This window comes from Oryctolagus cuniculus, chromosome 1 (genome assembly GCF_051225735.1).
Source record: "Oryctolagus cuniculus isolate XC-2025 breed Fujian yellow rabbit chromosome 1, ASM5122573v1, whole genome shotgun sequence".
Classification (NCBI taxonomy): domain Eukaryota; kingdom Metazoa; phylum Chordata; class Mammalia; order Lagomorpha; family Leporidae; genus Oryctolagus; species Oryctolagus cuniculus.
This window is the reverse complement of record NC_142867.1, coordinates 224,929,727-224,941,820: the sequence shown is the minus strand read 5'-3', so window position 1 is coordinate 224,941,820 and position 12,094 is coordinate 224,929,727. Positions and strand designations below refer to the sequence as shown.

The 12,094-nt window shown below is 47.8% G+C and overlaps 1 protein-coding gene across 1 annotated transcript in view; it reads left to right on the top strand.

Moving 5' to 3' along the window:
• The window catches only part of FBXW2 (F-box and WD repeat domain containing 2), an 82,844-nt gene that overhangs the window by 54,066 nt on the left and 16,684 nt on the right, over positions 1 to 12,094 (top strand). Inside the window, exon 8 of the transcript XR_016211466.1 lies at positions 1,597 to 1,797. The gene's annotated coding sequence lies outside the window, so the exon portion shown is untranslated. The remainder of the gene's footprint in view (positions 1 to 1,596; positions 1,798 to 12,094) is intronic.

The following is a 12,094-nucleotide window of genomic DNA, read 5'->3' as shown; positions in this document are numbered from 1 at the left end:
TTGAACTGGCGCCCATATGGGATGCCAGCACCACAGACTGGGGCTTTAACCTGCTGCGCCATAGTGCTGGCCCCATAGGCACATCCTTTAAAACTAGAATACAAAAAGCACAAACCATAATGGAAAGGTTTCCAAATTGGACCGTATCAACATGAGAAAGCTTTGCCCTTCCAAAAACACCATTAAGAAAAGAAAAAGGTGGGGCCAGCACCGTGGCTCACTTGGTTAATCCTCTGCCTGCGGTGCCAGCATTCCATATGGGCGCGGGGTTCTAGTCCCGGTTGCTCCTCTTCCAGTCCAGCTCTCTGCTGTGGCCCGGAAAGGCAGTGGAGGGTGGCCCAAGTGCTTGGGCCCCTGTACCCACATCGGGGACCAGGAGGAAGCACCTGGCTCCTGGCTTCGGATCGGTGCAGTGCCAGCCGTAGCAGCCATTTGGGGAGTGAACCAATGGAAGGAAGACCTTTCTCTCTGTCTTTCTCTCTCACTGTCTATAACTCTACCTGTCAAAATAAAATAAAATAAAGAAAAGAAAAAGACAATCTATAGACTGAGAGCAAATATTTACAACACAGAGAGCAGATGAGACCTGCATGCAGAAGAGATCAATAATTTGTATAAGTCACGAATAAAGACAACTCCATTTTAAAAGACACAAAAGATTGGGACGGACACATCACAAAAGAAGATACATGAGAATGACTAAGGTAAACCAGGCAAACAAAAATTGTGAGATGCCAGTACAAATTGGATAGTATGACTAAAATTAACGATTTAACTAAACCAAGTGCTGGGACCGGAGCTGGGGCATAGTGGTTAAGCCACTGCCTGCAATGCTGCCATCCTATACGTTTGTGTCTTGGCTGCTAAGGGCCTGGGAGAAGCAGCAGAAGATGGCTCAAGTGCTTGGGCACCTGTCAGCCATGTGGAAGACCTGGAAGAAGCTCCTGGCTCCTGGCTCCTGGCTTCGGCCTGGCTCAGCATGCCTGTTGCAGCTATCTAGGGATTGAACCGCAGATTGAAGATCTCTCTCTCTTTCTCTCTCTCTGTCTCACCCTCTCTCTGTAAACTTTCAGATAAATAAACAAATTTTTAAAAAAAATGAGAAAACTAATCAAGTCCTGGCAAGAGGTAGAGCAGCCGGAGCTCTCATACGCTGCTAGTGGCAATGCAGAATTGTACAACCGGTTTGGAAAGGTGTACCACAGGACCTCGCCATTCCATTTCTACCATTTTTACCCCAAAGTAATAGAAACACACATCTAAACAAAGGCATGTACATAGATACTGATAGCTGCATTATTTGTAATATCCCCCCTGAATGTTTATCAACAGATAAATGGATAGACAGATTGAGGTATATCCATACGATGGAATACTACTCAGCAATGAAAAGGAAAAACTATCAATAACATGGATGAACTTCAAAATTATTCTGTGTGAAATAAACCAGAAAACAAAGAATGTAAGCTAGGTGATTTTATCCATACAAAATTCTTTATGTGATGGAAAGCAGATCAGTGGTTATTTGGGACAGAGGTGGAGAGAAGGATGGATTGCAAGGGTGCTCTGGGTTGAATCTATCCTGTCAAATTTCAGATACTGAAGTCCTAATCTCTGTGGTGGTGGCATCAGGAGGTGGGGCCTGAGGGAGGTGGAGCCTTCGTGAATGCCATTGGTGCCCTTGCAGAAGAGACCCCAGGGAGCTCACTGACCCTCTGCGGACCGAGAAGACGACTGTCTCCAGAGAAGTGGCCCTCACCAGACACCTTGATCCTGGACTGCCCAGCTTCCAGAACTGTAAGAAACACATTTCTGTTGTTAATAAGCCACCCCTTCTCGTATTCTGTTACAACAGCCTGCATGGCGGTGCGCCGGCTGCAGCGGCGGCCATTGGAGGGTGATCCAACGGCAAAGGAAGACCTTTCTCTCTCTGTCTCTCTCTCACTGTCCACTCTGCCTGTCAAAAATAAAAAAAAAAATAAAAAAAAAAAAATAAAAAACAACAGCCTGCATGGACCGAGTCAGAGTGGCAGGAGGAAGCTCTGGGTGATGGAGGAGTTCATATCTTGATCGTAGCAGTGGTTTCTCAGGGGTTACACTAGGTCAAAACTCATCAAGTCGAACCTTTTAGATATGGGGAGCTTCCCTTACATTCATTAGCCCTCACTCAGGTGGTAAACATGATTTCTCATTCTTGCGGTACATTTTTCCACTCCTTGCTGTGTTGAGTTCATTTCCATGCAGTCCTTGATTGGTTGAGGCCAGCACTTTTGCTCCAGATGTGGACACCATCTTCTACCTCCCTGTGCTGTGTTGCGTTCCTCAGCTGGCTAATTAGATTGGTCTGTGAGCCCGGGTTCCCTGGTGGAGCTGCTCTCTGTGGTGGTGTTTAGGGGGAAGAGGAGAGAATAAGCCCAGAGTCGTAGACCCCCAGGCTCTACAGAACCACCTTTCTGGAAGGAATTCATCCTCTGGTCAGGAATTTCCTTTGAATTTCTAGGAACAGCAGCACTGGGAAGAGCCACTCTCTCTGGGGAGTCCTCTCTATCTCTCTTCATTTTTCTCTTCTTTTTTCTTCCCTGCTGAGCTGAACTTGCTGCTGCTTGCTCAGGAGAAGGGGTAGGCAATGATTATCCAAGAGGACACCCTGGGGGAGGCAGTAGCTGGCCTTCCAGGCCTGTCCTCCAGCCTGTCCTCCCTGCCCCCTTCATCAGCTCTTCACCCGCGCTGCAGGCTCTGCCCTCTCGGCTCCAGGTCCACCCCTGGAGTTCCAGACAGACTGTATCTCCCCAGAGACCATTTTGTTTGGCAAGTCCCTCAACTCCACCGTTCCATTTCACTTAAGTGATTCCCCCAGAACGGATTTTGGGAGAGGAAGAAAGCACTCAGTATTACTTTGCCAACTGAATAAGTACTCCATAATTTATTGATCTGATTTAGAACCATTTGCTGTGCTTTGTAGAGACAGTCCAGATCTGAAGAGCATGTTCCGCACACAGTAAGAGAATACTGCTGTGAATAGGATGTGGCTCCCACACCGTTCAATCCCAACATCGTAAATTGATGTTACTTGGAGGATGAAAACCTTTTTTAAGATTTATTTACTTATTTGAAAGACAGAGTCACAGAGAAGCAGAAAGAGCGAGGGAGAGCGAGAGGTCTTCCATCCGCTTGTTCACTCCCCAGATGGCCACAATGGCTGGAGCTGTGCTGACCCAAAGCCAGGAGCCAGGAGCTTCCTCCAAGTTTCCCATGTGGGTGCAGGGTCCCAAAGACTGGGGCCATCCTCCACTGCTTTCCAGGCCATAGTAGAGCTGGATTGGAAGTGGAGCAGCCAGGACCCGAACCGGTGCCCAAATGGGATGCTGGCACTGCAGGCAGTGGCTTTACAGGCTACTCCACAAGGTGGGCCCAGAGGATGAAAACTTAATCCGATTGTGATGCTTTGGAGGTAGGCCTTGTCGGGGGGCCTCAGAGAACTTAGTTCATTTTCAAGAGAGGAGTGGCTATAAAACTGAGTTCAGCCCAGACGCTCTCTCTGCTTCCAGAATCACGGTGTGATCCACGCTCGGCCTCAGCGAAGGCCACATTAGTGGGCCTGCGAGATCTTGGACTCCAACACCGTGAGCCAAAACGTACCCCTTTCCTTCGTGGGTCTCAGTGCTGACAAACTGACTAGTCCGAACTACTGAAGACAAGAAGATCTACAGAAAAGTGGAAAGTAGCTTGCTGATTCAAAAGCCAGAAAAATAGGGGCTGGCACTTTGGCGTAACAGGTAGGGCAGCCATCTGCAGTGCTGGCATCCCATATGGGCACTGATTCAAGTCCCAGCTGCTCCACTTCCAATCCAGCTCTCTGTTACAGCCTGGGAGAGCAGTGGAAGATGGCCCAAGTCCTTGGGCCCCTGCACCAGCTTGGGAGACCTGGAAGAAGCTCCTGGCTCCTGGCTTAAGATTGGCACAGCTCCGGCAGTTGCAGAATGAACCATTGAATGGAAGACCTCTCTCTCTCTGCCTCTCCTCTTTTTGTATAACTCTGACTTTCAAATAAATAAGTAAATATTTAAACAAACAAACAAAAGCCAGAAAAATAAAGAACTTTTACATGTCTTTTGACAGATGCTTTGGGACAGCATCCAATTGAGCTGGTATTTGGTGAATGTGAGTGGATGGCATTACCATGTCCTGAGTGAAGGGGAAATTGAAAGACACAGAATTTTAAATGCACTCAAATGTAAACACATTCAAATAAATTCAAATCAGTGTATGTTGCACTAAACTAGCCCCACTGGCCTCCTGGCTGAATTCTGAGTGTACTAAGATTTTTCCTGCTTTGGGATCTCTGTACTTCCTGTTCCATTTACCTGGAACCTACCTGTCCTGAATCGTCTCAGGTTTTGCTCCTTCTCAGTCCTCTGAACTATTCTCAAATTTCACCTTTCTAGAAAAGGTTCCTACCACCACCATATCCCAAAACACCCTTTCTCCAGTATTCATCATTCTTTTTTTTTTTTTTTTTTTTTTAACAGGCAAAGTGGACAGTGAGAGAGAGAGAGAGACAGAGAAAGGTCTTCCTTTTTGCCATTGGTTCACCCTCCAATGGCCGCCGCGGCCGGCCGCAGCGCGCAGATCCGAAGGCAGGAGCCAGGTACTTCTCCTGGTCTCCCATGGGGTGCAGGGCCCAAGCACTTGGGCCATCCTCCACTGCACTCCCGGGCCATAGCAGAGAGCTGGCCTGGAAGAGGGGCAACTGGGACAGAATCGGGCGCCCCGACCGGGACTAGAACCCGGTGTGCCAGCACCGCAAGGCGGAGGATTAGCCTATTGAGCCGCGGCGCCGGCTCATCATTCTTTAGTTATTGCTTTGTTTTCCTTCACAGCACCTACCTGCCTAGGAGATTAGACTTGTGTATCTATGGGTTTACTTATTTATGGTTTAGCTTCCCCCAACATGAGGCTGGAGGCTTCTCTTAGCTTGTTCCCCGACACCTGGGGTAATGTAATACTTGGTGCATCGTAGGCCCTCAGTAAATATAGTTTATTCCACATCCACAGGTTCTGCATACATGGATGCAACAAACCACAGAGTGAAAATATTTGTGGGGGGAGCAACTGTTTTGCATAACAATTAAGATGCCTCTTAGGATACCCACATCCCATATCAGAGTGCCTGGGTTCCAAGTCCTGGCTTTGCTTCTGGTTTCAGCTTCCTACTAATGCGCACCCTGAGAGCCAATAGGTGATGGCCCAAGTAAGTGGGAGAACTGGATTGAGTTCTAGGTGCCTGACCTAGGCCTGGCCCAGGCATGACTATTTCAGGCATTTGGGGAATGAACCAGGAGATGGAAGAGCATGGGCACGCTGTCTCTCACAAATTAATAAGTTTTTAAAAAATATTTTTGAAAAAATTTACACCTGTATTGAACATGTACAGGCTAATTCTTGTTGTCATTAACCTGTTAATTATGCAGTATAATAACCATTTACATAACATAGCTATATTAGATATTATAAATAATCTAGAAATGACAAAGTATATTGGGGGATTGTGTAGGTTATATACAGATACTATGCCATTTTCTATAAGGGACTTGAAGTCCCAGATATTTGAGTATTTGCCCCTGAAACCCATCCCCCATGGATTCTGAGGAATGAACATAATTGTGAACAGATAACAAAATTCCCCCTATGCATTGCTGCTTCCGTCAGCTGTCCTATAATCTTCTGTATTATAATCTTCTCCAAAACTCAGTGACTTAAAACAAAATTTTGTTACTTCTCATGGTTTGATGGGTTGACTGGGTGAACAGTCACCTGGCAGCTGTTCTGGGGATACGTGGCCTGGGAAGGCCTCCCTCACCTGTCTGGGGCCTGAGCTGGGACAGGTGGGTCTCTCTGCCTGGACTTGCAGCCTGGGCTTCTGTACTCAGTGGTAGAGACCTTCAAGAGGGCAAAGGTAGAAGCGGCAAGGCCGTGAGGTCTGGGTTCTGGAATGCCAAAAGTCATTCCACCATATTGGTCAAAGCACGTCATGCGGCTTCACCCAGAGACAAGCAGGTTGCGATGGGCAAAGCCGAAAATATTCTGGCTCTGCTTATCAATGTACCTCACTGCTCCAAAGAAGCTTTCCCGGTTTGTTTAGCACCGGAGTTTCAGAAATCATCCGCCAGGGCCCAGCCCAGTCCCTGGCACCTGGTAAGCCCACACCTTTGGTCAAATGAATGAATGAATGTCATCAGCGATTCCACCACTCTTCAACAGTGTACCACTCATCTAGACATCCTGGCTTAGGCTGCACCCTAGTGGAATATGAGGCTTGGTACTTCCAGCCCGGGGCCTGGGAGAAAGAACTATATAGCACTCCAGGTTACAGGTTAGGGTAATGGTTCCCAAACTTTAGCATCAATGGGAGTTATACAGGGTATTGTACTGAGAATGAAATATCCCTGAGATCCATTCCAGGAAGTTTAGTGAGTCTGACCGGGACCAAATTCGCTGAGTCGGAGGTCTTTTATTAGGCTGTAATGAGGAGGTGCTGGAGGGTGAGGCTGTGGTACTGGGAACAGGACCTGAGTTTTAGGGCAGCAGGATATACACTGAAAAACAGATCTGCCACAGACTATTGCGAAACGTTGGGATATCCACTTAATATCTCTGGTTCTCAGTGCTGTCATCTGTAAAATGGGGTTAGTGTTACCAGGGTCATAGGGTTGTTGTGAGGTGACAATGATGCTTAGTTACAATGCTTGAGAGTTAGACCCTAACTGAGCAAGTGCAGGTTGCTATTATTGGTATACACTGTCAGTGTGTAGTAGGTGTTCAATAAAATGTATGGTTTGTATTAGGGACTCAATAAACAGAAACAGCCCCACAAGAGCAAGCAAGAGTCATGCCCTGATTCCCAGGAACAGGTGTGTCCACAGTGGCTTGTAGCAGGTACTCAACAAACATGCTGTAAATGAACGAAACAAGGGTTCATATCCTGTCTCTATCAAAGTGAGGACTTAATTTATGCGGTGCCTATTTCCTTATTAGTGCCAGAAATGTGGGGTGTGTGTGTGTGTGTGTGTGTGTTTAAGTTCTCTAAGAACTTGAAGACACTTTGTTTTGACTGCACCTCAACACCAACTAAGCTGCCAGCAATCAAGCTGTTCTTTCTGGTGCAGGATGTTGATAAGAATCCCAGCCCTGAGGACAGGCTACCTCCATTCAGATCCCCTTTCTGACTAGTTGTGCACTTGAGGCAAGTCCCCTGGCCTCCCTGGGCCTTCCTCTCCCCACCTGGAACAGGGTGTTGTTGCTGAGGGCTGAGAGTCCATCCTGCTACTACACGGCATTCTGTGCACTAAATCCAACATTTTAAATGACACCTGTGTTATAAAAATCATACATGTCGGCCAGCGCCGTGGCTCAATAGGCTAGTCCTCCGCCTGCGGCGCTGGCACACGGGGTTCTAGTCCCAGTAGGAGTGCCGGATTCTGTCCCGGTTGCTCCTCTTCCTGTCCAGCTCTCTGCTGTGGCCAGGGAGTGCAATGGAGGATGGCCCAAGTGCTTGGGCCCTGCACCCCATGGGAGACCAGGAGAAGCACCTGGCTCCTGGCTTCGGATCAGCGCGGTGCACTGGCTGCAGCACACCCGCCACAGCGGCCATTGTGGGGTGAACCAATGGCAAAGGAAGACCTTTCTCTCTCTGTCTCTCTCTCTCACTGTCCACTCTGCCTGTCAAAAAATAAAAAATAAAAAAAAAATCATACATGTCTTTACAATGAAACTAAAAAGTTCTGGAAAGAATAAAGGAGAAAGTAAAAATCACTAGCAGTGTCACTCACTGAAGAATCACTATTAACACTTTGGTGAATGTTCTTCTGGTCCTTTAAGAATAACTTTCAAAAAGGTCTATTTATTTATTTATTTATTTTTTTTTTTTTAATTTTTTGACAGGCAGAGTGGACAGTGAGAGAGAGAGACAGAGAGAGAAAGGTCTTCCTTTGCCCTTGGTTCACCCTCCAATGGCCGCCGCTGCAGCCGGCGCACCGTGCTGATCCGAAGGCAGGAGCCAGGATCCAGGTGCTTTTCCTGGTCTCCCATGGGGTGCAGGGCCCAAGCACCTGGGCCATCCTCCACTGCACTCCCTGGCCATAGCAGAGAGCTGGCCTGGAAGAGGGGCAACCGGGACAGAATCCGGCGCCCCAACCGGGACTAGAACCCGGTGTGCCGGCGCCGCAAGGTGGAGGATTAGCCTATTGAGCCACGGCGCCGGCTCCAAAAAGGTCTATTTATTGGGGCTGGCATGTGATGTAGCTGGTAAAGCTGTTGCCTGTGACACTGGCTTCCCATATAGGCATCGGTTTGAGACTTGGTTGTGCCACTCCTGATCCAGCTTTCTTCTAATGTGCCTGGGAAAGCAGTGGAAGATGGTTCAAGTTCTTGGGCCCCTGTACCCATGTGGGAGATGTGAGAGAAGCTCCTGGCTTCTCTCTCTCTTTCCCTCTTTCTCTGTATACTCTGCCTTTCAAATATCAAAGATCTTTTTTTTAAAAAAAGGATATATTTATTTACTTGAAAGGCAGAATTAGAGAAAGGGAGAAAGAGAGATCTTCCATCTACTTGTTCACTCCCCAAAAGGCTACAACAGTCAGGGGTGAGCCAGGCGAAAGCCAGGAGCCAAGAGCTTGAGCTGGGTCTCTCACATGGGTGGCAGGGGCCCAAGCACTTTACCAAGCATATTAGCGGGGAGCCGGATCAGAAGTGGAGCAGCTGGGACACAAACCAGTGCCCGGTGCTGACATCATAGGAGGCAACTTAACGCACCGTGCTGCAATGCTGCCCCATATCGTTGGATAATTTTTACCACAAAAATTGGAATTAAACTGTATATATTGTTTTTGCAATGTGCTTTTCACATTTAGGTAATCAAAATTTTCATATCAATGTTTATCAGGAGTGTGATTCTGGTGCCTGTGCAGCAGTCCATCATACGATGGGTGGGTCATACTTGACTTTAACATTCTCTGTTGTTGGACATTCCTGTTGGTTCCATTTTTTAGTGTTTTGAAGAAGGCTGTGATGATTAGCCTTGTAAAAGCTTATTTATTTATTTGCGAGGCAGAGAGAACCTGCAAATGCCTGCAATGGCTGGGGACAGGCCAGGCTAAAGCCAGGAGTCAGGCCCTCAATCCAAGTCTTTCCCATGAGTGGCAGAAACCTAATTACTTGAGCCACCATCTGCTACCTCCCAGGGTATACATTGGCAGGAAGCTGGATTGGAAATGGAGGTGCAACTTGGTCCCAGGCACTTGGATATGGGGTGCGGGCATCCCAAGTGGTGGCTTAACTTGCTGTACCACAATGCCTGCCCAGTTATCTTTTTTTTCTTTTTTTTTTTTAATTAAAAAAATTCATTGTCACAGGTGACTACTTCTTTCCTCAGACCTTTCCTTCTCCCCTGACTGAGCCCAGCTGAAAGCTCTATTTCCTAGCTTGCTGTGCAGCTGGGCATAGCCTTGTGATTGAGTGGGGAGTGACAGGATGCACAAGGGAGTGATGTGCACATTTTCTGGGACATCTCCAAACATAAACTCCTTATCTTTTTTATTTTTTTGACAGGCAGAGTGGACAGTGTGAGAGAGAGACAGAGAGAAAGGTCTTCCTTTTGCCGTTGGTTCACCCTCCAATGGCCGCCGCAGCCAGCGTGCGTACCGTGCTGATCCAAAGGCAGGAGCCAGGTGCTTCTCCTGGTCTCCCATGGGGTGCAGGGCCCAAGCACTTGGGCCATCCTCCACTGCACTCCCGGGCCACAGCAGAGAGCTGGCCTGGAAGAGTGGCAACCGGGACAGAATCTGGCGCCCTGACTGGGGCTAGAACCCGGTGTGCCGGCGCCGCTAGGTGGAGGATTAGCCTAGTGAGCCGTGGCGCCGGCCGAGCTCCTTATCTTGTATGTTGGCTCTTTCCCCTTTCCCAGGAGTAGCAACCCAGCTTTGGTGAAGCAAATGACGACACCCTCGGGGGTGGCAGAGCAACAGGTTGACTGCACCTGTTCACAGCAGCATCACTTCAGTAGCCTGGCTGTGGTTGGTGAGAGAGAAATGAAGTTTGGTCATGTTGGAGACACTGTGTTTTGGGCTGTCTTTGTCAGAGTAGCATAACTGTGATCTTAACTAGTACAGCCTCAAACTTCTCCCTAAGAGTGGGGACACTTTAGAGACCATTTCACTCTGTGGAGTTGATTGGAGGCTTGTAGAAGAGCGCTTGGAAGCCACCATGCATGTTCCAAAATATTCTTTTATATTCCTTCCTGTAAACTCAACAAAAATTAAATGAGTATATTTTTAAAATTTTGAAATAAATACAATTTAAGTGACAGTTGATACAAAATACACAATCACAATACAAGTGTCATGACCAGAATCATACTAAAAAATAACCTGCCTTAGGTTGTGAGCAATGGATTTATTATTTTTTTAAAGGATTTATTTGAAAGTCAGAGTTACATAGAGAAAGGCAAAGAGAAAGAGAGGGGGAGAGAGAGAAAGAGAGAGAGAGAGAGAGAGAGGTCTTCTATCTGCTGGTTCACTTTCCAATTGGCGGCAACGGCCAGAGCTGTGCCAATCCGAAGCCAGGAGCTTCTTTCGGGTTTCCCATGTGGCTGCAGAGGCTCAAGGACTTGGGCCATCTTCTACTGCTTTCCCAGGCCATAGCAGAGAGCTGGATCAGAAGTGGAGCAGCCAGGACTAGAACCAGCGCCCATGTGGGATGCGGGCACTGCAGGCGGCGGCTTTACCTGCTATGCCACAGAGCTGGCCCTGGATTTATTATATTTTAGGTCAGGTTCTTATCTTCCACAGAGATAGAAATACTAAGTGGAGACTGGGATCATGTGCAAACAGGTATAAAGTTTATTTGATAGTGAGTGTCAGCTGCCTTAAAAGGAGAAATACACAGCATGAGTGGGCCAAAGAGTTGTCCATAAATGTGGGAGCAAAGGAAAACCTGTGATTAGGAAGATCTGTCTGAGAATAAGAGGTGGGGAGAGTGGAAGATCTTCGGAGGTCCAGGGAGGAAAGAAAGCACTCCCTCACCCCCCCCCCCTTTTTTTTAACAGACAGAGGGAGAAAGAGAGAGAGAGGTCTTTCATCCACTGATTCACTCACTTCCCAAATGGCTGCAACTGGAGCTGGGCTGATCCAAAGCCAGGAGCCAGGAGCCAGGAGCCAGGAGCTTCCTCTGGGTTTCCCATGTGGGTACAGGGGCCCAAGCACTTTTGCTTCCTCCATTGCTCTCCCAGGCCATTAGCAGGGACCCGGATCAGAAGTGGAACAACCAGGACTTGGACTGGCACCCTTATGGAATGTTGATGCTACAGGTGGAGGCTCAACCCACTACACCACAGCAACAGCCCCAATCTTCCATCTTTTTAAAATCTTGTATGTGCCCTGGTCCGTGACGCACCAGATACATCATGGGAGGCAGGAATTTTGATTGACAGGTAGGAGGGTTCTTGGGTGGCAAGTGATTAGTGATTTCTGGCTCCACAGACCTAACTAGCTGCTTGCCTATCCCATGTCACAACCAACGTGCTCTGTTGAGACTGAATTTCTCATATCGATACTTTGAAGGCTATGTGTTCACAGTTGGGTTTTGCTACATTGTGTCCTTTTAATGGCAGTGATTATAGTCAACATGATTGTGGTAGGAAACACACTTTTTATTTTTATTTTAAAATTTATTTATTTGAAAGAAAGAGTTAGAGAGAGAGAGAGAGAGAACTTCCACCTGCCGTTTCATTCCCCAAATGGCTGTGATGGTCAGGGCTGGGCCAGGCTGAAGCCAGGAGCCTGAATCTCCATCTGGGTCTCCCATGTGGGTGGCAGGGGCACAAGCACTTGGGCCATCTGCTGCTGCTTTCTCAGGCATATTAGCAGGGAGCTGGATCAGAAGTGGACCATCCAGGACTGGAACCAGCACTCACATGGGATGTCAGCATTGCAGATGGTGGCTTAACCTGCTGCACCACAATGCCAGCCCTAGAAGTGGACTTTTGACAAAGACATTTGTATGGAAAGTACAACGTCAGGTAATGCTCTGAGAAGTCGGC